We start from the raw sequence: 23,638 nt of genomic DNA on the forward strand, positions 1-23,638 counted from the left end.
TTATTTCTACGTGTAAAATTACAGACATACGCACACAGAAAGATATATATATATTTATATTTATATATACATATATAAATATATGTATATATATATATTTATATATATATAGTTGTGTGTGCGTATATCGGTAATATCATATGTAAAAATAAACTTTATGGCTACAACGGTAGGGGAAGAAGGCCGGTCTTCTTTCCCTACCGATGTAGCCATAAAGGTTATTTCTGCATATAATATTACCGACATACGCACACACAACTAAATATATTCTACGCCACCCTACATGTACGTGATTCACCAACGCTGCACCGCCGTGCGGTACACGGTGATGTAGAGGTAGAGATGAGAGATAGACCCTCCGCCACGGGTGCATCAAAACCATGGTTCAAATCCCGGTGCCAGACAATTCCAAAAAAAAAGGACACGCAATTATGGAATTGCAGTTGACGCTTGTTGTGCGGCCTGACCCCGAAGACCATTGCCGGTAAGGCACTCCCTCACCAGAGCAGGAGTGGCCACCCTGGTGTAGTAACGGCCACAACCTCCCATGAATACGCCAATTAACCCACGACCATTAGTCTCCAGTGGCTGCGAAGCAATTGACCACGGCGGCGGTCAGACCTGTGATGCAACAGAGGGTGATAAGAATACCTGGACACGACACGCCGCCATTCTAATCTGAACCTGGCAACGCTAAACGTGAGAATCTCGTCTAGTGAAGCCAGTCTAGAGGTGTTGTTTGAGGAATTAAAGGGCATCAAATGAGATATCATTGGGCTTAGTGAGGTGAGGACAACAAATGAAGCCTTTACGGTGCTGAAAAATGGACACGTTTCATGTTACCTTGCTCTAGAGGAAAAAGAGAACTGTGATTTGGATTTCTAGTAAATAAAAGCAAAGCTGGCAACATAGAAGAATACTATAGCAATAACGAAAGGGCAGCAGGTCTTGTAATTTGGCTCAATAAGAGGTACAAGATGAAGGTGAAACAGGGCTCTGTCCCACATCCAGCCATGATGATGATATAGTGGAACGCTGCTATGAAGATGTGGAATGGGCAATGGCTAAAGTAAAAACACAGAATACAGCAGTTATGGGGGACTTCAATGCTAAAGTAGGCAAGAATCAGTCTGGAGACAACTCAGTTGGGAAATATAGTCTGGGCTGTAGAAATAGCAGGGGGACTTACTAGTTGAGTTTGCAGAACGGAATAACCTACCCACAATGAATACCTTCTTCTGTAAACGGGAGAGCGGGAAGTGGACGTGGACGAGCCCGAATGCCGACCATAAAAATGAAATACTCTCCATATAATGCGATACCCCTTGTATCATAAAGAATGTGACAGTGCTCCGAACGGTAAGATGTAGTGAACATCGTATGGTAAGATCTCGAATTAAGGTAGATTTCAGGAGGGACCGTAACAAGCTAGTAGGAAAGAAGCCGATTAATGAGCTAACCATAAGGCGTAAAGTCGAAGAATTCAGGATAGCGCTGCAGAACCGATATTCAGCTTTTACTGAGGGAGCCGAGCTGACGACGCAGAAAGCCAGCGACAACCTTGCACGCATTATCACGGACTGTGCAGTAGAAGTCGGGGGAACCATGGCTAGAAAGGATACTGGTAAACTTTCCCAGGAGGCGAAATACTAATTTAGGATACGGCAAACCATACCAACCTCTACCCGAGCTGACAGAATAGAACTAGAAGAGCTTTCGAAGTAAATCAATAAGCGTAAGACAGCTGACATACGGAAGTATCATATGAAGAGGATTGAATACGCTGTAAAGAACGGAGGTAGCCTGAAAGCAGAGAAGAGACGTTTTGGCGTGGGGAAAATCAGATGTCTGCCCTTAAAGATAAGCAAGGCAATGTTATCACAAATAGGGATAAAATATTCACAGTGGCCGAGGAGTTCAATGGAGATCTGTAGAGTAGCCGGGACATCCCGCATAATGCCGAACGAGAAAGTAGTTCAGAGGAGGTAGACATCCCACCAGTAATGACCGAAGAATTAAGGAAGGATTTGAAAGAAATGAAAGGGGGCAAAACACCTGGTGAGGATCGAATAACAGCAGACCTCTTGAAATATGGCGAAGAAATTGTACTTGAAAAACTGGCAAACCTGTATATGCAATGCCTAATGACCGCAATGGTACCGGAATCTTGGAAGAACGCGAACATCATCCTAATCCACAAGAAAGGTGACATGCCGATCTGCTTACTGTCAGTCGTCTACAAGGTACTTACCAAGAGAATCTCTAACAGAATTTCCGCAACGTTAAATTTTAGTCAATGTATAGACCAAGCAGGGTTCCATAAAGGTTATTCAACAATTGATCATATTCACACGACCAATGAGGTTATAGAGCCGCGCGCTGAGTATACTGAATCCTTATATATAGCCTTCATAGATTATGAGAAAGCATTCGACTATGTCGAACCCCTAGCAGTCATTCAGGCATTACGAAACCAGGGGGTAGATGAGCATTATGTAACAAATTTAGAGTGGATCTATAATAGGTACAGTGCTCGTGTCATCCTTTATAAGTAGAACAGTAAAATACCCATAAGGAAGGCCGTCAGACAAGAAGACACAATCTGTCCAATGTTGTTCACAGCATGTTTACAAGAAGTATTCAGAGCGTTGGATTGGGAACTGGTGGGAGTAAGGGTTAATGGAGAATACCTCAGTAACCTCACATTTTATGATGACGTTGTCTTGCTAAGTAACTCGGGGGACGAATTGCAAAGCATGTTTTCCGCACTGGGCGAACAGAGTAGAACCGGGGGCCTGAAAATTAATATGCAGAAAACTAAAGTAAGGATCAATAACCTCTGGACAGCACAGCAGTTTGAGATAGGTGGCGAGGGAGTGGAAGTGGTAAGCGAATATATTTACTTAGACCAAGTTGTGACCTCGGATCCCAACCCTGAGGCAGAGATAATTAGAAGGATCAGAATGGGGTGGAGTGAATACGGCAGACATTCTCAGGTAATGAATATCAGCCTATCACTGTCCCTGAAGAAGAAAGTGTACGACAGCCGCATTCCACCGGTACTCACCTACGGGCAAGAAACTTGGAGGCTCACTAAGAGGGTTCAACTTGAATTGAGAACGACTCAGAGGGCAATAGAGCGGAAAGTGATGGGTGTAACATTAAGAGGCAAGAAGAGAGCCCATTGGGTCAGGAAACAAAGGCGTGTTAAGGACATACTAGTAGAAATAATACGAAGAAATCAACGTGGGCAGGGCATGTAATGCGCAGGCAAGATAACCGTTTGTCATTATGGGTAACAGAGTGGATCCCTAGAGAAGGGAAGTGAAGCCGGGGTAGACAGAAAGTTAGATAGGCAGATGAGATAAAGAAGTTTGCGGGGATTAATTAGTCACGGGTGGCACAGGACCGGGGTAATTAGAGAATAATGAGAAAGGCCTTTGGCCTGCAGTGGGCGTATATATATATATTGAGAGAGGAAAGCAGGAATGCAGGCCTAATGCAGGGCGGTGTTTATTCCGGCGGTCGTTACTCAGCAGCCAGCCGAACCAGCGAACTCCGATGATGATTACGATCGCGTGAGCCCAGCGATACGATGATGACACCAAACGATGCGTGGGCGAGACGATGCTGATGATAGTGTGTTTGGACACAATAGGGAGAATGACCACTCAAGCAATCAATGTGAAGACAGCGCTCACACTAGTTTCCCCGGCGGCTGAAGCGGCCATCCTGGCCGTCAAAGGGAGGATGATCTGCGCCGAAAGGGCTTTAGGCGCGAAACGTGGACAGTTTCGATGCCACGGCACCGTCGGTCAGCGACTCCACAAGTGGGAGCAACGACGTAGTTGACTGGAGAACTTCTCTGTAGTACGGTGTACGGACCAATGAAGCGCGGCATGAACTTTTCACAGAGTCCTGGCGCACGGAGCGGCGTCGAAAGCAGTACCGCATCCCCAGGGTTGAATATAACTTCCCGTCGATCTGCGTCATAGCGCGACTTGTGGTCATTTTGGCAAGACTCGGTGTTCAATCGTGTGCGAGGTTTCGGCACTGCGCTAGTCAAGAAACAAATTGGTCGGTGATGTTGGTTGTGGTATCCACGGGACAGGAAAAGAAAGACGCGTCTAGAATGGACGGTGGGTGGCGGCCGTAGACGAGAAAGAACGGTGAAAATTCGGTGGTGCTTTGAACAGCGGTATTATAGGCGTATGTTACAAAGGGAAGTATGACGTTCCAGTTCTTGTGGTCGGGGTTGATATAGAGAGAAATCATATCCGAAAGTGTACGGTGGAACCGTTCTGTTAGCCCAGTTGTCTGCGGATGATAGCTCGACGTGGTTTTGTGGGCAGTACCAGCAGCTTGGAGAACTTCCTCAAGGACTACTAACAGAAAGGTTCGGCCACGATCACTTAAAAGAATACGAGGTGATCCATGCCGTACGAAGATAGCTTGCAGAAAGAAATCTGCGACCTCAGAAGCGCAGCCGCTACGTAGAGGGGCAGTTTCTGCATACCGTGTCAAGTGATCGACAGCGGTCACGATCCATCGATGACCAGTGGAAGTGAGAGGCAATGGTCCATACAAATCGATGCCTACAACTTCGAATGGGGCAGAAGGACATGGCAGCGGCTGTAGCATACCGGCAGGGGCTGAGGTCGAGCGTTTACGACGCTGGCACGAAGGGCAGGACGCAACATACTTAGCGACACTTGAGGAAAGGCCTGGCCAAAAGAATCTGCTTTTGATGTGGTCGTAGGTCTTGTAGAAAGCAAGATGGCCAGCTGTGGCGTAATCGTGGAAAACTTCCAAGATGTTGGCTCGAAGACAGCGAGGGACGACTGGAACCCATCTGTCTCCGGTAGGGTGGTAATTGTGGCGGTAAGGGGCTCCACGAATGGAAAGGCGAAATTTACTTAGTTGGCGGCGCGTTCGGCTGTTAGGTGGGGATGTTGAACCGTCGAGAAGATCCAGTAATCGTCTGCAGTACGGGTCGGCTCGTTAGAGAGAAACAAGGTTTTGTAGTATATCTTGACCGGCGGTTTGCAAAGGGGCCATGGGCACGCGAGCGGAGTTGTTGAAGGCGATGAGTTACTTTGAGACGATGGCTGTGGGCAGTGGGTGGTCGGCTGTGGGCAACGGGAAAGAGCGTCGGCATCACTGTGCTTTCTCCCCGACTTGTAAGTCACAGTGAAGTCATATTCCTGTAGACGGAGTACCCAGCGGCCAAGGCGCCCCGAGAGGTTCTTGAGGGAGGATAACCAACACAGGGCGTGGTGGTCTGTTACCACTGAGAAATGGCGGCCATACAAGTAAGGACGAAATTTTTGCACTGCCCAAACAACGGCGAGGCACTCTTTTTCAGTTATGGTGTAGTTCTTTTCAGCGGGAGTCAAAGTGCGGCTTGCATAGGCAACTACTCGCTCCGAGGAGGAATCCGTACGCTGAAGAAGGACAGCACCAAGACCGTGACCACTTGCATCGGTGTAAAGAATAGTGGGTGCCGACTCATCGAAGTGGCAGAGGACCGGTCCACAAGTTAAAGCTTGTTTCAGGGTTTGGAAAGCTTTTTCACAGTCTTGGGTCCAGATGAATGGAGTTCCGGATGTGAGTAATTTGTGAAGGGGTGAGGCTATTGCTGCAAAATTTCGGATGAAGCGACGGAAATAGGAAGCCAAGCCCAGAAAACTTCGTAGCTCTTTCTGGCGAAGAGGCTGGGAAAAATTGAGGACCGCATTGATCTTGTCTGGATCTGTGCGTATACCTTCCTTGCTTACAACGTGGCCCAAGACTTTGATTGAGGTACTGGCAAAGCGACATTTCTTGGTGTTCAGCTGCAAACCAGCATTGCCAAGGCAGGTGAGGACTTCATCCACACGTTGAAGGTGTTCAGCGAAAGTGGACGAAAAAATGACGATATCATCTAGGTAGCATAGGCAAGTCTTCCACTTCAAGCCACGAAGTACAGTATCGATCATACGCTCAAAGGTGGCCGGAGCGTTGCAAAGTCCAAACGGCATCACGTTAAATTCGTAGAGGCCGTCTGGTGTGGCGAAGGCTGTTTTTTCTTTATCGGCTTCGGCCATGGGAATCTGCCAATACAATGACCGAAGATCGAGACTCGAGAAGTATTCTGCGCCGTGTAAGGTGTCGAGAGCGTCGTCAATTCGGGGCATAGGATAGACGTCTTTCCTGGTTATTTTGTTAAGCGCTCTGTAGTCCACGCAAAAGCGCACTCAGCCATCTTTCTTCCGGACCAGGACAACCGGCGAAGACCAGGAACTGCCCGAAGGGCGAACAATGTCCCGCTGAAGCATGTCGTCCACATTTTCTTGAATGATTTTGCGTTCTGCGGATGAAACGCGATAGGGACGACGGCGGACGATGCAAGAACCATCGGTTTCTATGCGATGAGTCGCTGCTGATGTTCGTCCAAGAGTGAGGGAATGGCTCTCAAACAACGCCTTGTGCTTGGTAAGGAGGGCGAGTAGTGATTTTTGATTTTCCTCGCTTAGTTCAGTGCTGATGGTGGATGTAAGGCTCGAAGACGTAATCGCTTGTCCGCAGGCATGCTGGAGTGATGCTATAGGGCAAAGCGCAAGACGGCCAACTTCCTCGTTTAGAATAGAAGCAACCTTAGTGCCTTTAGAAAGCAGAATCGGCTCAAAGGCAATGTTTAGTGCGGCGATGAAAGCTGATCCCTGTGAAAAGCGAACGACACAAGGCGGTATTATAACTCCTTTGCGAGCGAAGTTCCCAGCTGGTATGGCAAACAAATCTCCATCGGCGATACTGTCACACGTTACGGAAAACACCGTTTCTTGGCCAGGACACAAGACACAATCTTCGGCAGAGACCAACCGCGGTACGGAAGGATCGGATACACAGTCCATTCCTGTCTCAGTGAGGTGATTCGCAGGCTCCCGGCAAGAAATTACTGCAGACGATGCTGATAAAAAGTCCCAGCCCAAAATAATTTGATGAGAACACAGAGTCAGCACCGCACACTGAACGTAATATAGGAGCCCGTCTATGGTAATTTGCACTGTACAATATCCAGAAGGCCGAATCGCATCACCATTTGCCCCACACAAGGATGGCCCGGAGTAAGGAGTTCTCACCTTCCTCAGACGTGAACATAACTGTGCAATAATAACTGACACACTAGCCCCCGTATCAACAAGTGCCTCAATACGCAAACCTTCCACTTCCACCAATAATAAGTTCCACGGACGTTCAGGAGGAGTTGTGGCGTCTTCGAGACAATGCAGTTTCCCCCCCAAAAACTGCAGGTGCTAGTTTTCCGAAGGGTCGTTATTGGGAAGTGAGGCAGGGCGAAGAGGGGACAGCGAGCGACGTTAGGGCGAAGGCGATCTACGTCGGGTTGGCGTATTACGCTGAGAAAACTCAGGAGAATCGCGAGGCGTGGAAGAACGGCGATTAGGAGGGACGTATGTGCTTCTACCGGTACCATAAGCAAAGCGGGCGTTGTCCCGCTCATCAGGAGCGTACCCTCGGCGTTCATCCTGCTGGCGTCTTCGGCAAAAACGGGAAATGTGGCCCCGAATTCCACAGTAGTAGCAAACCGGGCGGTCCCGAGGGAAAAGCTGGCGGTCGGGGCGCACGTGCGCGTAGTACGCCTGGGCACCCCGAGAGGGGGCAATGGCCGTCAAATGTCCGGGAGCTGTCGAAAGCGGAGGCGATTCCAGGAACAAGGGGTGTTTTGAAGTACCATGCCTTTGCGACCAGGTCTAGGTGGAATGGAACATCGCGCAGTTTAAAAGCATCATCCCGCCGGTTAAATTGGCTGACTCGATTATACTGGTCGAGCCAATCTTCAACGTCTTCACCCCGAAGACCAGCGAAGGAGGGATGGTCGCGCTGGTCGCCTGTGATCACCCATGCCGAGGGCGGTGGAGCGCTGTGTTCCGACGCGCTTTCTCGTTGCATCGTTGGCTCGTCGAGCGGGAGACGTCGACCCGAACGGAGCTCCAGGGGTGTAGCTGGGAGCGGCAGAGGACGGGGCCGACAAGCAACTCCACCACTTGAGAGAGGAAAGCAGGAAAGCAGGCCTAATGCAGGGCGGTGTTTATTCCGGCGGTCGTTACTCAGCAGCCAGCCGAACCAGCGAACTCCGATGATGATTACGATCGCGTGAGCCCAGCGATACGATGATGACACCAAACGATGCGTGGGCGAGACGATGCTTATGATAGTGTGTTTGGACACAATAGGGAGAATGACCACTCAAGCAATCAATGTGAAGACAGCGCTCACAATATATATATATATATATATATATATATATATATATATATATAGCGAGGGCCTCTGTTCTGCCAATCTTGGAGCTATGGGGAGCTTCAGAGGTTTCAACGCTGGTTGGCGACTCTGGACATGTCGTATATACTCGAGTCACTGCCCGGGGATTAAAAAAGAAGGTGCCCTTCCACCCGAGAAGTCGGAGTGGCGCTGGCTACCACCCCCAAGCACAGGAAAAAATTACATTGACATAAATACCCCAGAAAGCGGATGGGAAAATCGCCCTGCTGGTAGCGTAGTGTTCATGGCACCAGACCATTATTCTGGAGCACGTGGGTTCGCATCCCACCTGGTGGGCATTTTTACTCCGCTTTCTTTCTTTCCATGTTCTTTACCTGCTTCAATGACCTACCACACCCTCCCCTTTGCTTTCCGAGGTTTTCTAGACTGCTAACTCTGGTGTTTATATTTATATATATATATATATATATATATATATATATATATATATATATATATATATATATATATATATATATATATATTGTAATGAACAATTGGAGCAGGGAACGGTATGTGCGGAACCATGGCCAATCTACGCGCGGGTATGTGCTGCGGACCTGCAACGGTCATCATCAGTGCCTGTCTGTGCGTCTTGCAAGGTGATCTCTGGCTTCGCCGTTTTTTGAAGAGACTGAAGAGAAGCTCCAGGATTCGTGCTGGCTGACGTTGAAACCGCACCTCCACCACTTCCAATGGTGTTTAATTCGATCAGTTGTCCAAGCGAGAGGCGAGGAAGAGCAGTCTCTTCAAAAAACGGCGAAGCCAGAGATCACCTTGCAAGACGCACAGACAGGCACTGATGATGACCGTTGCAGGTCCGCAGCACATACCCGCGCGTAGATTGGCCATGGTTCCGCACATACCGTTCCCTGCTCCAATTGTTCATTACAATCTATATATATATATATATATATATATATATATATATATATATATCATAATCATCATCATCATCAGCCTATCTACGCCCACTGCAGGGCAAAGGCCTCTCCCATTATTCTCCAATTACCTCGGTCCTGTGCCAACTATGACCAATTTATCCCCGCAAACTTCTTCATCTCATCTGCGCATCTAACTTTCTGCCGCCCCCTGCAACGCTTGACTTCTCTGGGGATCCACTCTGTTCCCCTAATGACCAGCGGTTATCTTGCCTTCGCATTACATGCCCTGCCGACGTCCATTTCTTCTTCTAATTTCTACTAATATGTCTTTTACACCAGTTTGCTCCTTGACCCACTCCGCTCTCTTCTTGTCCCTTAATGTTACACCTATCATTTTCCGCTCCATTGCCCGCTGAGGTGTTCTCAATTTAAGTTGAACCCGCTTAGTGAGGCTCCAAGTTTCTGCCCCGTAGGTGAGTACCGGTAAGATGCAGCTGTCATACACTTTCTTCTTCAGCGACAATGGTAGGCTGCAATTCATTATCTGAGAATGTCTGCCATATGCACCCCACCCCATTCTGATCCTTCTAATTATCTCTGCCTCATGGTTGGGATCTGGGGCCACAACTGGGCCTAAGTAGAGATATTTGCTTACCACTTGTACTGCCTCGCCACCTATCACAAACTGCTCTGCTGTCCCGAGGTTATTGATGATTACTTTAGTTTTCTCCAAATTATTTTCAGGCCCACGATTCTACTCTGTTCGCCCAGTGCGGAAAGCGTGCTTTGCAGTTCATCCCCCGAGGTACTGAGCAAGGCAACGTCAGCAGCAAATCTGAGGTTACTGAGGTATTCTTCATTAACCCTTATTCCCACCTGTTCCCAATCCAACTTTCTGAATACTTCTTGTAAGTATGCTGTGAATAACATTGGAGAGATTGAGTCTCCTTGTCTGACGCCCTTCCTTATAGGTATTTTACTGCTCTCCGTATGGAGGATGATGGTAGCTCTAGACCCATTGTAGATATCCTCTAGTATTCTTACATAAAGCTCATCTACCCCCTGGTTCCGTAATGCCTGAATGACTGCTAGTGTTTCGACTGAGTCATGCGCTTTCTCTTAACCTATGAAGGCTATATATAGGGGTTCAGTATAGTCAGCGCACTTCTTTATCACCTGATTGATCGTGTGAATATGGTCCATTGTTGAATAACCTTTACGAAACCCTGCTTGTTCTTTAGGTTGACTGAAATTTAAGGTTGCAGAGATTCGCTTGGCATTACCTTGGTAAATACCTTGTAGACGACTGACAGTAAGCTGACCGGCCTGTAATTTTTCAAGTCCTTCATGCCGCCTTTCTTATCGATTAGGATGATTTTCGCGTTCTTCCAAGATTCTGGTACCATTGCGGTCATTAGGCATTGCGTATACAGGTTTGCGAGTTTTTCAAGTACAATTTCGCCGCCATCCTTCAAGATGTCTGCTGTTATCTGATCCTCACCAGGTGCTTTGCCCCCTTTCATTTCTTTCAATGCCTTCCTTACTACTTCAGTCGTTACTGGTGAGATGTCTTTCTCCTGTGAACTACTGTCTCGTTCGGCATTATGCTGTATGTCCCGTCTACTGTATAGATCCCTATAGAACTCCTCGGCCACTGTGACTATTTTATCCCTGTTTGTGATGACATTGCCTTGCTTATCCTTAAGTGCATCCGTCTGATTTTTCACCACGACAAGACGTCTTTTCACTGCTTTCAGGCTACCTCCGTTTTTTACAGCGTATTCGATCCTCTCCATATTATACTTCCGTATGTCAGCTGTCTTACGCTTATTGATTAACTTCGAGAGCTCGGCTAGTTCTATTCTGTCTGCTGCGGTAGAGATTCTAATGGTTTGTGGTTTCCTGATTAGATTTTTTGTCTCCTGTGAACGTTTACCAGTATCCTGTGTGGCCATATGTCCCCGACGTCTACTGCACACTCCGTGATAATGCGTGTAAGGTTGTCACTGGCTTCCTGTGTCGTAAGCTCGACTTCCTCGATAAGGCCGGAATATTGGTTTTGCAGCGCGATCCTGAATTCTTCTACTTTACGTCTTACTGTTAGCTCATTTATCGGCTTCTTTGGTAGTTGCTTGTTGCGGTCCCTCCTCTAATCTAGCTTAATTCGAGATCTTACCATACGGTGGTCACTACATCTTACCCTTTTGAGCACTTCCACATCCTGCACGACGCCAGGGTTATCGTATAATATGAGGTCTGTTTCATTTTTGTGCTCCCCATTCGGGCTCCTCCAGGTCCACTTCCTACTCTCCCTTTTACAGAGGAAGGTATTCATTATGCGTAGGTTATTCCGGTCTGCAAACTCAACTAGTAGGTCCGCCCTGCTATTTCTACAGCCCAGACCATAGTTCCCAACTGCATGGTCTCCAGCCTGATTCTTGCCTACTTTAGCATTGAAGTCCCCCATAACCATGGTATACTGTGTTTTTACTTTAGCCATTGCCGATTCCACATCTTCTTAGAAGCGTTCCACTACTTGGTCGTGGTGGCTGGCTGTGGGCGCGTAGCCCTGCACCACCTTGAGCTTGTACCTCTTATTGAGCCTAATTACAAGACCTGCTGCCCTTTCTTTAATGTATGGTATTCTTCTATGTTGCCAGCCTGGCTTTTATTGACTAGAAGTCCCACTCCCAGTTCTCTTAAGTGCTCTAGACCACGCTAACATAGAACGTCCTTTTTTCAGCGCCGTAGAGGCTTCGCCTGCCCTCCTAACCTTGCTAATCCCTATTAGATCCCATTTATTGCCCTCCAATTCGTCGAACAACCCTTCGAGACTTGCTTCGCTATATAAGGTTCGTGCGTTAAACGTTGCAGGTTGAGATTTCATTGGCGGCCTGTCCTGATCCAGGGATTCTTAGCACCCTCTGCTGCGTCACAGGTCGGACCGCCGCAGTGGTCAGTTGCTTCGCAGCCGCTGGGGACTAAGGGCCGAGAGGTAATTGGCGTATTCATGGGAGGTTGTGGCAGTTACTACATCAGGGTGGCCAATCCTGCTCTAGTGAGGGAGTGCATTGCCGGCAATGGTCGCCGGGGTCGGGCCGCAGCTCAAGCCACTTCGTGGAATTCCATCAATACGGGAATTTTTTTTTAATCCGGTGGGAATTGTCCGGCACCGTGATTCGAGCCACGGTCCTTCTGCACGCGAGGCGGGTGTTCTACCTCTACGCCATCACTGCCTCCATATATATGTGTATATATATATATATATATATATATATATAAATATATATATATATATATATATATATATATATAAATATATATATATATATATATATATATATATATATATATATATATATATATATATTAAATTAGAGTCACCACGAAAAACATAACAATATTTATTATGACGTTTCGGCTGGGAACCAGCCTTACATAGGTCGAATACAGGGTATATGTAGGCTCGCAAGGAGCGCTGTGAGCACGTGGACATATTATTTCAAAAGTGTACAAGAAGGAAGTACAGCAAGAAACAAGTAGAAAGAAACTTACTGCACGACGGGGCGTGCAGGTAATCCATCTCAATATACAACGCGGCGAAAAGCAAAAGCGAGGCACTTCGGAAGCGTGTTTCCTTCAGCCACCGCCCACCCACGCACAGCAATATTAAGACAAACAAATAACGAAGGGGAACTGAGCATCTTACTCCAAAGGAGCGGAAACAACCTGCCGCATAAGGCGGAAGTGTAGAATCGACAATTAGTCGTCCAGACACTGGGGAACGCAAAATGGCAGAAGGCGACGTTGAATTTCAAGAATGCAGGCAGGAGGATTAGCGAGGGGGCCGCGTCCTCAAAGGAAAGTGCGCCGCTTCAGGAGGAGACCAGATAATAGCCACAAATGGCTTATCCGCGGCTCGCGTCCGGGCACAAGGCGGACAATGACGACTCCCCGAAGGGCGCCGACGCGGACAGAGCTCTGCGTCAGCCACCCAAGAAGAGCACAGCCTGTGCGAGGATTTTGAAAAATGACACACAAGGCAGGAAATAAACAAAGAAATAGCACACAGAAAAAGGCAGTTGAAAGAGCCCCCGGCTCATGACATGAAATGAATAGATACAACAAATTGTCAGCTTACATTTGATATGTTCGCAAGTAACAAGGGTTTGCACACTATGAAAAACGTAAAAGAAAGATGTGACGCACGTAAGAGAAAAAATCTTCAATGATGTAGGGAAAAAAAACACTTCGTAGCTAGTCATCAATGGCAGTATAAATTCGCACACAGCATTCTTTACACACTGACAAACGAAAGAATACAAAGAATACACGTGTACAAATCGTAGAACAAGGGGAATCATAGCAGTGAACATAAATAGCTTACAAAATGACATTTCGGGCACAAGAGCAATGAAGCATATGGAGAAAATAAGTTAGTCACAACACTAGACCGAATAGTCCTTGGAAAGTGTAATGATGGGATACAGCAAGATTTCGGGCAGGAGAAGCATTAAAGCATACGGAAAAGTAACCTGCTGACAATGATGAACCATCCAACGGTTGAGAAGTGGTAACGTGCGATACGTGCCGCCACAAGGTCTAGGTTTGAAGGCACGACAGCCTTCTATGAGACACATTAATACCTCTTGTGAGAGAGTTATATTTGTGGATCAGAAAAGATTCGCAGGCTTCCCTGTCAAAATGGGTTTTAAATCCTGATTGGAGCACTCTGGCCTTAAATTGATCGAACGGGTGTTTCAAAGAGTTGATATGTTTGGAAAGGGGGAGATAAGGTTTTGTTTTTGCATCGGATTTGTGAATAATGATGCGAGTTCTAAAAAAATTTTCTGTCTGTCCAATATATTGAGCACCACAATCACCGCATTCTAGGAGTTAAACTATATTTGCAGTGTCACAATTGAAATTGCCCCTGATCTGTATGGAAAAGTCAGATTCCCTGCTCTGAGCGCTTCTTGTTGGTGTCATCATTCGACACAATTTGCACCGGGACTTTCCACATGGTGTGGAACCTGTGAAACTAGTTTCTCTTGATCGAGATGATGTTACAATGTCTCTGATGTTTCTTGCCCGGTGATACACCACGCGTGGTGGGTGTCGAATGACGTGCTTCATTCTTTCACTCTGGAGCAGGATGTTGTGGTGTCTTCTTAAAATTTCATTGACGTTTGGGCCAGATGCCGAATGTGGGAGAATCAGATTGGTTTGTGACCTCGAAGTAGAGGTTTTATTACCACTAATAAGGCTAGAACGCTCCTGTTCTGATGCCTTCCTGATTGAATCTTCAATGAGTGGTAGTGGGTATTTTTGTCGTGCGAGGTCAATGCGGAGCTGATCACAATTAGAAGCGAAGTCGTTTTGGTTAGAGCGAATTCTGCGGAAGCGTATTGAATTGCTGTATGGAATGGCCGTTTTGCAGTGTCTCACATGGCTGCTTTGAAAGTTCAAGTATTGGTGTCGGTCGGTGGGTTTTCTGTACACAGAAGTATCCACTCTGTGTCCGTTAGTTGTTATCTGCACGTCAAGTAAAATAATTGTAGAAGTTGAATACTCATGTGAGAATGAGATATCACTGTGAGCACTGTTCAAATCGGATATGAATTGTTTCAGGGCTTCCTCACCATGAGACCAAACCAAGAAAATGTCGTCGAGGTACCGCTTGTAAAACAGTGGTTTTAAAGGAAAGTTCTCCAAAAACTGTGTCTAAAGGGTTCCCATGAATATGTTTGCATATTTTGGGCCTATTTTTGTCCCCATAGATGCGCCACTTATTTGGGCATAGTGCTGGTTATTGAATTCAAAATTGTTTAATTCAAATATTAAAGTTAGCAGTTTGCCCAAAGTGTTGCTGTCAATAGGTTTGTCCTCTTGTGAATTTTCGTAGGCTCTTATGACGAATTTTATTCCACCGGCGTGAGGTATGTTTGTATACAAAGAGGCTACATCTAATGTTACAAGGAAGGAGTCATCCGGTATCGTGAGGTCTTTTATTTCGCTTAGAAAATGAGTAGTATCCTTTATGTACGAATTGAATGTGGGCGGAATTTCCCTTATATTGTTGTCGACATAGCTAGAAATGTTCTCGGTCACGGTTCCTATGCCAAAGACTATGGGCCTGCCCGGATTGTTAAATTTGTGAATTTTGGGAAGCAGGTAAAAACGTCCTGGCGTGCAGTGCAATAGAATAAGAGCTCGCTCAGTTTTTTTTGTGTATCAGTTTTTCATCCCTAAGTACAAATATGGCACTGCAGACTCGTTCTTTGAATTATAATGTCGTATCGGCCGCAAGGGGCTGGTAGAAAGACGTGTCACATAATTGCGTTTGCGATTCAGTGTTATAATTCGTTTGGTTCATGACAACAATAGCTCCTCCCTTGTCAGCGGGCTTTATAATGATGTCAGAGCGGGTGCTGAGGATTTCTAGTGCCCTCTGTTCCTTTCCTGTGAGATTCGGTCTGTAGGAGGTGCGCTGTCTATATTCCGCTATGACATCTTTTTGAACCGCCTTGATGTACGTATCCATATTCTTGTCACATTGTGGTGGTGGCGTCCAATGGCTAACTGATGGAAGGCTCGGTCTTATGTTATCATCTCTGGGGACATCATGATAGTACTCTTTTAACTGGAGTCAGCATGAGAAATGTTCTAGATCCTTGTACAGTTGCAGCTCATTTAATTTTCCAGTGGAGGGACAAAAGGATAGCCCCTTAGACAATGCGCTCAATTCATCCTTTGAAAGAGTAACGGTGGAAAGATTGACTACATTATCAGGAGTGTCGGGCTCGGGTACATCATTATGGGAAGATGATGTGCTAGGTTCGGATTGGGATAAATGAACACCGTCGCGGAGCATTTTTTTTTGCCTTGACAGCGGAAAAATAGCTTGTTTTGTTCAGTTTAAACATTTCCAGTTCGGTCTTTTCTTGAGTAGTCAAATGAATTTTTTTAAGTAGAGAGATTTCTTCCTTTTTTCAGGCATCCAGGCAACACTGGTCATGTTCGATTACAGTGCTCAAATAATCCATCGATGCCTTATGTAGTATGCTCCGCCAGTTTGCCTCGTGAGTAGGCGAGATGTCAGAGGTAGCTAATTTCAGGTTAATCATCAAGCCTTTTAGGGCAATGCTTGATTTCCTGTATACAAGTAAGCTGCTAACGTGATGTTCATATCGAATTCTTTTTTTTTTACAACTTTCCTTAGCTTTAAAAATTCTCTACAAAAGGAATGGACACCGGCTTCACCTGGGGGCTCTTCAGGAAGTCAATCTCTGCGTGTTCTCCGGACGACATCGGAATATCGAGGCCTGGTTGATGGTGCCACGGAGGATAGAGCAGCGGCTCTTGGTGGAGGCGGAGGTGGTTGTGGGGCCTGTCCTTGCACTTGCTGGGATAGGGCACTGGCAGCGTGTTGTAACCATGTCGACTGACTGCGTGCAAAGTTTCTCAACAAGGCCCGGTGCAGGTGGCTGGCCATGATGGCGACGCCGCTAAAGTTGGGGTGAATCCAATCAGCGGCAAACACCCGGGCGGAGGGCAGCCACTCAAGGCCGTGGTTGAGGTAGAAGAGGCCCCTGGTGCGGAGACAATGCCGGCGAAGAAGGTCATTAAACTGGCAAACTTCTGAGTTGAAGCGGTGCACGGCCCGCCAGTTGCTACGTTGTCGGCGCCGATCAGGGCAGCGAGTGAGGATGGAGTCGCATAGACGGTACGGATTTGAGGAGGGTCATGCCTGATGGAAGCGAGAAGGTTCTCGTACCGTTGAAAGGTGACTCTGGCCGGCGTTTTGGCGATAGCGTTCGTGCCAACATGGAGCACAGTGGTGGTCGGGCTGCGTGGCACGATGTTCATCAGTGCGGGGATATATTGGATGGTCGCTCCTCGTTGTGACACGAATGCTGGGGTTCCAAGGTGGGATGCATCAAAATTGTTGTGAATGTGCCGTACTTAGGAGTCGCTGATCACTACCGAGGAGGTTACGTGCGCGGAAATTTCCAACTTATGATCTTCGTGGTGACGGGGTCAGAAGCCATGAGGTTACATATAACAGTGCAGGGCTTGGCAGCTAAATAGTATATTAAATTAGAGTCACCACGAAAAACGTAACAATATTTAATACGAAGTTTCGGCTGAGAACCAGCCTTTTTCAAGTGAAGTACATAGGTCGAATACAGGGTATATGTAGGCTCGCAAGGAGCGCTGGGAGCACGTGGACATATTATTTCAAAAGTGTACAAGAAAGAAGTACAGCAAGAAACAAGTGGAAAGAAACGTACTGCGCGACTGGGCGCGCAGGTAAACCATCTCAATATACAACGCGGCGAAAAGCGAAAGCGAGGCACTTCGGAAGCGTCTCCTTCAGCCACCGCCCACCCACGCACAGCAATATTAAGAAAAGTAAACAAATCAGGAATAGGTACTGGGCATCTTACTCCAAAGGAGCGGAAACAACCTGCCGCATAAGGCGGAAGCTTACAATCGACAATTATTCATCCAGACAGTGCGGAAGGCAAAATGGCAGAAGGCGACGTTGAATTTCGAGAATGCAGGCGGGAGGATTAGCGAGGGGGCCGCGTCCTCAAAGGAAAGTGCCGCCGCTTCTGGAGGAGACCAGATAATAGCCACAAATGGCTTATCCGTGGCCCGCGTCCCGGGCACAAGGCGGACAATTACGACTCCTCAGAAGGCGCCGACGCCAGAGTCACCTTTCAATGGTACGAGAAGCTTCTCGCTTCCATCAGGCATGACCATCCTCAAATCCGTACTGTCTATGCGACTCTCATACTTCCTCACTGCCCTGATCGGCGCCGACAACGCATCAACTGGCGTGCCGTGCACCGCTTCAACTCAGAAGCCTGCCGGTTTAATGACCTTCTTCGCCGGCATTGTCTCCGCACCAGGGGCCTCTTCTACCTGGACCACGGCCTTGAGTGGCTGCCCTCGGCGCGGGTGTTTGCCGCGGATGGGATTCACGCCAACTTTGGCGGCGTCGCCATCATGGCCAGCCACCTGCACCAGGACTTGTTGAGAAACTTCGCACGCAGTCAGTCGACATGGCTACAACACGCTGCCAGTGCCCCATCCCAACAAGTGCAACGACTGGCCCCACCTCCACCTCCGTCTCCACCAACAGCCGCTGCTCTATCCTCCGAGATCCCTCAACCAGGCCTCGATATTCCGATGTCGTCCGGGGAACAGGCCCAGATTGACTTCCTGAAGAGCCCCCAGGTGAACCCGGTGTCCATTCATTTTCTAGAGACTTTTTAAAGCTAAGGAAAGTTGTAGAAAAAAGAATTCGATATGAACAACAAGTTATCAGCTTACTTGTATACAGGAAATCAGGCATTGCCCCAAAAGCCTTGATAATTAACCTCAAATCAGCTACCTCTGACCTCTCGCCTACTCACGAGGCAAACAGGCGGAGCATACTAGGCATCAATGGATCTTTTGAGCATTGTAATCGAACATGGCCAGTGTTGCCTCGATGCCTTACAAAAGGAAGAAATCTCTATACTTAAAAAAATATTCATTTTACAACGCAAGAAAAGACCGAACTAGAAATGTTTAAACTGAACAAAACAAGCCATTTTTCCGCTATCAAGGCAAAAAAAATGCTCCGCGACGGTGTTGATTTATCCCTATCCGAACCTAGCACATCATCTTCCCATAATGATGTACCCGAGCCTGACACTCCTGATAATGTAGTCAACCTTTCCACCGTTACTCATTCAAAGGGTTAATTGAGCGCATTGTCAAAGGGGCTATCCTTTTGTCCCTCCACTGGAAAATTAAATGAGCTGCAACTGTAGAAGGATCTAGAAAATTTCTCACGCTCACTCCGGTTAAAAAAGTACTATCATGATGTCCCCAGAGATGATAACACAGGACCGAGCCTTCCATCAGTTAGCCTTGGACGCCACCACCACAACGTGACAAGTATATGGATACGTACATCAAGGCGGTTCAAAAAGATGTCATAGCGGAAAATAGAAAGCGCACCTCCTACAGACCGAATCTCACAGGAAAGGAACAGAGAGCACCAGAAATCCTTAGCACCCGCTTTGACATCATTATAAAGCCCGCTGACAAGGGAGGAGCCATTGTCGGCATGAACCAAACTGATTATAACACTGAAGCGCAAAGGCAATTAGGTGACACGTCTTTCTACCAGCCCCTTGCGGCCGATCCGACATTAGAATACAAAGAACGAGTCCGCAGTACCATAATTGAACTTAGGGATGAAACACTGATAGACAAAAAACTGCGCGAGCTCTTATTCCATTGCACTGCACGCCAGGACGTTTTTACCTCCTTCCCAAAATTCACAAATTCAACAATCCGGGCAGGCCCTTAGTCTCTGGCATAGGAACCGTGACCTATAAAATTTCTAGCTATGTCGCCAACATTACAAGGGAAATTCGGCCCACATTCAATTCGTACATAAAGAATACTACTCATTTTCTAAGCGAAATAAAGGCCTCACGATACCGGATGACTCCTACCTTGTAACATTACATGTAGCCTCTTTGTATACAAACATACCTCACGCCGGTGGAATAAAATTCGTCATAAGAGCCTACGAAAATTCACAAGAGGACAAACCTATTGACAGCAACACTTTGGGCAAACTGCTAACTTTAATACTTGAATTAAACAATTTTGAATTCAAAAACCAGCACTATGTCCAAATAAGTGGCGCATCTATGGGGACAAAAATAGGCCCAAAATATGCAAACATATTCATGGGAACCCTTTAGACACAGTTTTTGGAGAACTTCCCTTTAAAACCACTGTTTTACAAGCGGTACATCCACGACATTTTCTTGGTTTGGTCTCATGGTGAGGAAGCCCTGAAACAATTCATATCCGATTTGAACAGTGCTCACAGTGATATCTCATTCTCACATGAGTATTCAACTTCTACAATAATTTTACTTGACGTGCAGATAACAACTAACGGACACAGAGTGGATACTTCTGTGTACAGAAAACCCACCGACCGACACCAATACTTGAACTTTCAAAGCAGCCATGTGAGACACTGCAAAACGGCCATTCCATACAGCAATTCCCTACGCTTCCGCAGAATTCGCCTTAACCAAAACGACTTCGCTTCTAATTGTGATCAGCTCCGCATTGACCTCGCACGACAAAAATACCCACTACCACTCATTGAAGATTCAATCAGGAAGGCATCAGAACAGGAGCGTTCTTGCCTTATTAGTGGTAATAAAACCTCCACTTCGAGGTCACAAACCAATCTGATTCTCCCATATTCGGCATCTGGCCCAAACGTCAATGAAATTTTAAGAAGACACCACAACATCCTGCTCCAGAGTGAAAGAATGAAGCACGTCATTCGACACCCACCACGCGTGGTGTATCACCGGGCAAGAAACATCAGAGACATTGTAACATCATCTCGATCAAGAGAAACTAGTTTCACAGGTTCCACACCATGTGGAAAATCCCGGTGCAAATTGTGTCGAATGATGAAACCAACAACAAGCGCTCAGAGCAGGGAATCTGACTTTTCCATGCAGATCAGGGGCAATTTCAATTGTGACACTGCAAATATAGTTTAACTCCTAGAATGCCGTGATTGTGGTGCTCAATATATTGGACAGACAGAAAATTCTATTAGAACTCGCATCATTATTCACAAATCCGATGCAAAAACAAAACCTTTTCTCCCCCTTTCCAAACATATCAACTCTTTGAAACACCCGTTCGATCAATTTAAGGCCAGAGTGCTCCAATCAGAATTTAAAACCCATTTTGACAGGGAAGCCTGCGAATCTTATCTGATCCACAAATAAAACTCTCTCACAAGAGGTATCACTGTGTCTCATGGAAGGCTGTCGTGCCTTCAAACCTAGACCTTGTGGCGGCACGTATCGCACGTTACCACTTCTCAACCGTTGGATGGTTCATCATTGTCAGCAGGTTACTTTTCCGTATGCTTTAATGCTTCTCCTGCCCGAAATCTTGCTGTATCCCATCATTACACTTTCCAAGGACTATTCGGTCTAGTGTTGTGACTAACTTATTTTCTCCATATGCTTCATTGCTCTTGTGCCCGAAATGTCATTTTGTAAGCTATTTATGTTCACTGCTATGATTCCCCATGTTCTACGATTTGTACACGTGTATTCTTTGTATTCTTTCGTTTGTCAGTGTGTAAAGAATGCTGTGTGCGAATTTATACTGCCATTGATGACTAGCTACGAAGTGTTTTTTTTTTTTCCTACATCATTGAAAATTTTTTCTCTTACGTGCGTCACATCTTTCTTTTATGTTTTTCATAATGTGCAAACCCTTGTTACTTGCGAAAATATCAAATGTAAGCTGACAATTTGTTGTATCTATTCATTTCATGTCATGAGCCGGGGGCTCTTTCAACTGCCTTTTTCGGTGTGCTGTTTCTTTGTTTATTTCCTGCCTTGTGTGTCATTTTTCAAAATCCTCGCACAGGCTGTGCTCTTCTTGGGTGGCTGCCGCAGAGCTCTGTCCGCGTCGGCGCCCTTCGAGAAGTCGTCATTGTCCGCCTTGTGCCCGGACGCGAGCCGCGGATAAGCCATTTGTGGTTATTATCTGGTCTCCTCCTGAAGCGGCGGCACTTTCCTTTGAGGACGCGGCCCCCTCGCTAATCCTCCCGCCTGCATTCTTGAAATTCAACGTCGCCTTCTGCCATTTTGCGTTCCCCAGTGTCTGGATGACTAATTGTCGATTCTACGCTTCCGCCTTATGCGGCAGGTTGTTTCTGCTCCTTTGGAGTAAGATACCCAGTTCCCCTTCGTTATTTGTTTACTTGTCTTAATATTGCTGTGCGTGGGTGGGCGGTGGCTGAAGGAAACACGCTTCCGAAGTGCCTCGCTTTTGCTTTTCGCCGCGTTGTATATTGAGATGGATTACCTGCGCGCCCCCTCGTGCAGTACGTTTCTTTCCACTTGTTTCTTGCTGTACTTCCTTCTTGTACACTTTTGAAATAATATGGCCACTTGCTCACAGCGCTCCTTGCCAGCCTACATATACCCTGTATTCGACCTATGTACTTCTCTTGAAAAAGGCGAGTTCCCAGCCGAAACGTCGGGATAAATATTGTTATGTTTTTCGTTGTGACTCTAATTTAATATACTTTTCAGCTGCCAAGCCCTGCACTGCTCTATGTATATATATATATATATATATATATATATATATATATATAGAGAGAGAGAGAGAGAGAGAGAGAGAGAGAGATCATGAGGTTCGATGGGCCAGTATAAAAATAGTGAAAGAGTCGACTGACACGTTTCCCGTTTTTGTTGCCAACAGTTTCGGAGTTAGAAACTCCTTCTTCAGGGCTGTATTTTAATTTCTCACATTGCGTCTTTATACAAAAACTTCTGTGAGGGAGGGTTACTTCCCTCATCCCTGCAGGAGAGGTCGCGGGTGAGGGGTGTTTCAAACAGTTTGAGCAAGTGAGACATTCCTATTGGCTAGAAAGGTGGAAGGTGAGGGAAGGGGAAAGAACACGGACGAAAAGGCAGCACGAAAACACGTAACAAGAGGCACACAAGCAAACACAAGTGCAAAAACAAGAGTGAGTCCTGCGCGCTCCGCAAATGGTGTAAAAGTAGTCAGCGGGAAAAGAGAAGAAAAAAAAGGGGAGGATGAAGGGAGACGGACATAAGATGGCGGCACAGGCATGGAACTTCGATTCGGTCAACCTCCCAAGGCCGCATGCATGCACGGCCCGCCCAGTAGACGCATGGTCCCCGCGGCATAATCGGAATTTTCTGTCCCATTTTCGGTTTTGTTTTACTACTGGTTAAACCTACAGAAGCTCTCGTCTTGGCGCCGATTCGACGAAACCGAGCGGTGCAGCCAAACTTTGCTACGCGGCCAGCGAGCCGCGGAACAAGTCACACTGGGATTTCGTTTCATTTGCGGTGCATTCTTCAGCCGTTTGTCTGTCAGTGGTGCAGCGGTCATAATTCAGGCCCAGGCCCGCGGGGCATGCTCGCAGCTGTTCAAGGTCACTTATTAGTCTGGTGGTGGTTGCCGAACGGTGGTTGCCAAATATATCTAAATATATATATATATATATATATATATATATATATATATATATATATATATATATATATATATATATATATATATATATATATTTTGCAGTGCGAAGAGGTGCCAGTGGTCAAAAGCTCTATGCTATCTCCTACCCTCCAAAGGAGATTGGCCGTCGTGCAATAACGGCAAGGGAGATGAAGAACCGGTGAACTGGACAGGCATCATCTTCGGCGTGGACCCCGAGATGAGCGCGTGAGAGCCAGCCGTGTGCCCCGCTTGCTTTGGACTGCCTTCTCTGAGCATCCTGCCGCATTTCCTTCAGCAATAAACCCATCTTACAATATGTATTGATATCGATA

The sequence above is a fragment of the Haemaphysalis longicornis genome, unplaced genomic scaffold (assembly GCF_048455015.1).
Source record: "Haemaphysalis longicornis isolate Haplotype H1 unplaced genomic scaffold, Haemaphysalis longicornis Haplotype H1 scaffold_11, whole genome shotgun sequence".
NCBI classification, from domain to species: Eukaryota; Metazoa; Arthropoda; class Arachnida; order Ixodida; family Ixodidae; genus Haemaphysalis; species Haemaphysalis longicornis.